The sequence below is a fragment of the Hordeum vulgare genome, chromosome 2H (genome assembly GCF_904849725.1).
Source record: "Hordeum vulgare subsp. vulgare chromosome 2H, MorexV3_pseudomolecules_assembly, whole genome shotgun sequence".
In the NCBI taxonomy this organism is placed as follows: Eukaryota; Viridiplantae; Streptophyta; class Magnoliopsida; order Poales; family Poaceae; genus Hordeum; species Hordeum vulgare.
Window position 1 is genome coordinate 565,519,347 of NC_058519.1, and position 5,938 is coordinate 565,525,284.

Below are 5,938 nucleotides of genomic sequence, written 5' to 3' on the forward strand. Positions count from 1 at the left end.
ATAACCAATCTAGTGCTCCGACAGGGTCGTCCTGTCGGGGAAACTTCCCTCCCGGAGGGGGAAATCGTCGCCATCATCATCACCAACACTCCTCTCATCGGAGGGGACTCGTCACCACCAACATCTTCATCAGCACCATGTCATCTCCAAACCCAAGTTCATCTCTTGTAACCAATCTCCGTCTCGCGACTCCGATTGGTACTTGTAAGCTTGCTAGTAGTGTTAATTACTCTTTGTAGTTGATGCTAGTTGGATTACTCGGTGGAAGATTATATGTTCAGATCCTTGATGCTATTCAATACCTCTTTGGTCATGAACATAATTATTCTTTGTGAGTAGTTACTTCAGTTCCTGAGGGCATGGGATAAGTCATGCTATTAGTAGTCATGTAAATTTGGTATTCGTTCGATATTTTGATGCGTTGTATGTTGTTTTTCCTCTAGTGGTGTTATGTGAACGTCGACTACATAATGCGTCACCATTATTTGGGCCTAGAGGAAGGCATTGGGAAGTAGTAAGTAGATGATGGGTTGCTAGAGTGACAGAAGCTTAAACCCTAGTTTATGCGTTGCTTCGTAAGGGGTTGATTTGGATCCACTAGTTTAATGCTATGGTTAGACTTTGTATTAATTCTTCTTTCGTAGTTGCGGATGCTTGCAAGAGGGGTTATATAGCTAGCGAGATGTTTCAACGTGATACGCCATGCTAGATCGTTGCACATCCCGGTATACTGCCGGAGGCATTTCCTATAGAGTCATCATCATTTTGAGGTGTGAGTAAATAAAAGTGTGATGATCATCATTATTGGAGCATTGTCCCATGTGAGGAAAAAAAAGAGAGGCCAAAGAGCCCAAAAATAAAAGTGAAAAGAGAAAAGAAAAAAATAAGCCTAAGAGCCCGAATAAAAAAAGAGAAGAGAGAACAAGAGAGAAGGGACAACGCTACTATCTTTTTCCACACTTGTGCTTCAAAATAGCACCATGTTATTCATGATTGAGAGCTCTTGCTTTGTCACTACCACATGCTAGTGGGAATCTTCATTATATAACTTGGCTTGTATATTGCAGTGATGGGCTTCCTCAAAATTGCCCTAGGTCTTCGTGAGCAAGCAAGTTGGATGCACACCCACTAGTTTTCCTTTTGAGCTTTCACATACTTATAGCTCTACTGCATCTCTTGTATGGCAATCCCTACTCATTCACATTGATACCTATTAATGGGAATCTCCATAGCCTTTTGATACGCCGAGTCAATGTGACCATCTCCTCCTTTTTGTCTCATAACCACCACCACACTCTATTCCACCTATAGTGCTATATCCATGGCTCACGCTCATGTATTGCGTGATAGTTATAAAAAGTTTGAGAAAGTAAGAGTGTGAAAACAATTACTTGGCCAATACCGGGGTTGTGCATGATTTACATTAGTTCTGTGAGGATGATGGAGCATAGCCAGACTATATGATTTTGTAGGGATAACTTTCTTTGGCCTTGTTATTTTGAAAGTTCATGGTTACTTTGCTAGTTTGCTTGAAGTATTATTGTCTTCATGTCAATAGCAAACTATTGTTTAGAATCTTACGGATCTGAACATTCATGTCAGGTGAAAGAAGTTGCAAAGGACAACTATGCTAGGTAGCATTCCACATCAAAAATTCATTCGTTATCACTTCCCTACTCGAGGACGAGCAGGAGTTAAGCTTGGGGATGCTTGATACGTCTCCAACGTATCTATAATTTTTGATGGTTTCATGTTATTACATTGTCAAACTTTGGATGTTTTGCATGCCTTTTATATATTTTTTGGGACTAACTTATTAACTCAGTGCCAAGTGCGAGTTCCTGTTTTTTCCATGTTTTTGACCCCTTTCAGAGGAGATTTTGAAACGGAGTCCAAACAGAATAAAATCCCCGAAAAGATTTTTTCTGTAACGGAAGAAGATCAGGAGACTTGAGAGCCAAGGCAGGGGGTCCCCAGGGGCCCCACAAGCCCCCACCCCGCGGCCAGGGGGAGGCCGCGGCCCTCATGCTTGTGGACCCCTGGACCTCCTTTCCCCTAGGTCATCGAAAGTACTTTTCCGCCGCAGCAAGCTTCTGTCTCCGCAAGATCCCATCTGGGGCACGTTCTGGTGCCCTGTTGGAGGGGGGATTCGGACACGGACGGCTTCTTCATCAACACCATGATCTCTCCGATGATGCGTGAGTAGTTCACCATAGACCTACGGGTCCATAGCTAGTAACTAGATGGCTTCTTCTATCTCTTGGATCTTCAATACAAAGTTCTCCATGATCTTCATGGAGATCTATTCGATGTAACCTTCTTTTGCGGTGTGTTTGTCGAGATCTGATGAATTGGGGATTTATGATCAGATTATCTTTGAATCTTATTTGAGTTTCTTCTGATCTCTCTTATGCATGATTTCATATACTTGTAATTCTCTTTGAGTTGTGGGTTTTGTCTGGCCAACTAGATCTATGATTCTTGCAATGGGAGAAGTGCTTGGTTTTGGGTTCATACCGTGCGGTGACCTCACCCAGTGACAGAAGGGGTAGCGAGGCACGTGTCGTGTTGTTGCCATCAAGGGTAAAAGGATGGGTTTTTCATCATTGGTTTGAGATTATCCCTCTACATCATGTCATCTTGCTTAAGGCGTTACTCTGTTCGTCATGAACTCAATACACTAGATGCATGCTGGGTAGCGGTCGATGTGTGGAGTAATAGTAGTAGATGCAGAAAGTATCGGTCTACTTGTCTCGGATGTGATGCCTATATGTATGATCATTGCCTTAGATATCGTCATGACTTTGCGCGGTTCTATCAATTGCTCGACAGTAATTTGTTCACCCACCGTAATACTTGCTATTTTGAGAGAAGCCTCTAGTGAACACTATGGCCCCAGGGTCTACTCCACACCATATTTTCAGCCTTACACTTTTTTACTTCGTTGCACTTTCCGCCTTCAGATCTCACTTTGCAAACAATCTTGAAGGGATTGACAACCCCTTTACAGCGCTGGGTGCAAGCTCTTTTGTGTTTGCGCAGGTACTCTGGACTTGACGAGATTCTCCTACTGGATTGATACCTTGGTTCTCAAACTGAGGGAAATACTTACTGCTCGTGTGCTGCATCAACCTTTCCTCTTCAAGGGAAAAACCAATGGAAGAAAGTCTCCGTCAACGTGTCAATTTCTGGCGCTGTTGTTTGAGAAGTAGCACAAGGATTTCTAGCGCCGTTGCCGGGGAAGGACTTTTGTTGCCGTAGCAGTATCTTATCCTAAATATCATCTGTCATAGCTGACACTCCAATGTCACCGCAGTTCAATAATTGATAAGATTAAGCCACTACTGTTAAACTACATTCAAAAACTCTCGGATAAAACACAACGTAATCATAGGCTGTAATCTTAAACGTATAATATAAATAGCAAACTATTACTTTACCGATTATAGCTGTAGGTGGGACCTTCGGAACCCTAGCATAAAATCAACAAATAAATCGATAGCCACCAGAACGGTCTTTACAACACGGATCTGGGACGTTACCGAAATAACTCAACTCCGACTCAAGACGGTTGGAAAGCAGCTCAGAGCATGAGACGGTGTTGATAAGAAGAAAGTAGCAGCTCCCTAAGACGGCCGAAGCACAGCTCGGAGCATAGGGTCACGGCTACGAAAAGAAATACAACAGTTGCCCGCGACGGCCAAAAAGCAGCTCAGAACATGGGACAGCTGCTGACAAGAGAAATATAAAGTTGGCATCCACCCCGGACGGCCGGAAACAACACAGACTCAGGCATGGCGCCAGTATTAAAGGAAATGCGGGCAAGGGTTCGTTGATACGTCCATTTTGCATCATGTTTTCATGTTGATATTTATCGCTTCTTTCGCTATTATTTCACTTCACGGTACAATTCTTATGCCTTTTCTCTCTTATTTTGCAAGGTTTACATGAAGAGGGAGAATGCTGGCAACTGGAATTCTGGCCTGAAAGTGGGGCAAAGTTGAGATACCTATTATGCGCAACTCCAAACGCCGTAAAACTCAACGAGGATTCTTTTTCCTGATTTATCAAAAATACTGGACCGAAGAAGCACGAGAGGGGGGCGTGCAGGTGGCCACAAGCCTGCACGGCGCGACCACCCTCCCAGGCCGCGCCATGAGGGCTTGTGGGCAACCTGCTGGCCCACTTGCCCCCCTCTTTTGCTATATGAAGGGTTTCATCCAGAAAAAATGAAGGAGGAGCTTTTTCGTGGATTCGCTGCCGCCACGAGGCGGAACTTGAGCAGAACCAATTTAGAGCTCCGACAGGATGATCCTGCCGGGGAAACTTCCCTCCCGAAGGGGGAAATCATTGCCATCATCATCACCAACACTCCTCTCATCGGAGGGGACTCGTCACCATCAACATCTTCATCAGCACCATCTCATCTCCAAACCCTAGTTCATCACTTGTAACCAATCTCCGTCTGCGACTCCGATTGGTACTTGTAAGGTTGCTAGTAGTGTTGATTACTCTTTGTAGTTGATGCTAGTTGGATTATTTGGTGGAAGAGTTTATGTTCAGATCCTTGATGCTACTTATTACCTCTCTGGTCATGAATATGATTATGCTTTGTGAGTAGTTACTTTTGTTCCCGAGGACATGGGATAAGTCATGCTAATAGTAGTCATGTGAATTTAGTATTCGTTCGGTATTTTGATATGTTGTATGTTGTTTTTCCTCTAGTGGTGTTATGTGAACGTCGACTACATAACACTTCACCATTATTTGTGCCTAGAGGAAGGCATTGGGAATTAGTAAGTAGATGATGGGTTGCTACAGTGACAGAAGCTTAAACCATAGTTTATGTGTTGCTTCGTAAGGGGCTGATTTGGATCCACTAGTTTAATGCTATGGTTAGACTTTGTCTTAATTCTTCTTTCGTAGTTGTGGATGCTTGCGAGAGGGGTTAATCATAAGTGGGATGCTTGTCCAAGTAAGGGAAGTACCCAAGCGTCGGTCCACCCACATATCAAACTATCAAAGTAACGAACACGAATCATATGAACATGATGAAACTAGCATGCCAGAAATTCCTGTGTGTCCTCGGGAGCGTTTTTCCTCCTATAAGACTTTGTCCAGGCTTGTCCCTTGCTACAAAAGGGATTGGGCCACTTTGTTGCACCGTTGCTACTTTTGTTACTTGTTGCTTGTTACGAATCATCTCACCACACAATCACTTGTTACCGACAATTTCAGTGCCTGTAGATTTTACCTTGCTGAAAACCACTTGTCAGATCCTTCTGCTCCTCGTTGGGTTCGACACTCTTACTTATCGAAACGACTACGATTGGTCCCCTATACTTGTGGGTCATCATTCGTCAGCGTCACACACAGCACCTCACTATGTACTAGGATATAAGCATTATAAATTAAATATGCAAGAGCAACATCTGAGGGCGTATGTTGGATGAAAAGTAATACTAGTAACTATTACCAATGTTGTCACCATTATATGCAAATGCAGGCTAACACGTGATACAGATAAACACACAGAGTGCAAGCAAAGTTATCACGCAAGTCCGGAGCTCATGGTAAGAGGTTGGCTTGCCTGGGGGCGACGAATACTCCAGGAAGAAGCGTAATAACACACCGGAAAGATTTCCCGGAGAGGTTTCCCTCTCGGGAGGCTGAAACAAAGGCAAGGGAAAAATGGTCATTTCTACTTTGCAAACATATTATGAAAATGATACTATCGAAACGGCTCGACGAGACGAAGACGTGGGCGCTGGTTTTACCTTAATCGGAGCTACGGTTGTGGAGATACGCTCGTTAGAGCACTAGGGCCAATCTGTAAAAAGAATAACTACAAATGAGTCCCTAGCGCTGAAACAGATAGCGCCTTCGGCCAGAATACGCTTTCCAACGGGGAAAACGTATTCTTAGAAATGTGCTTCCA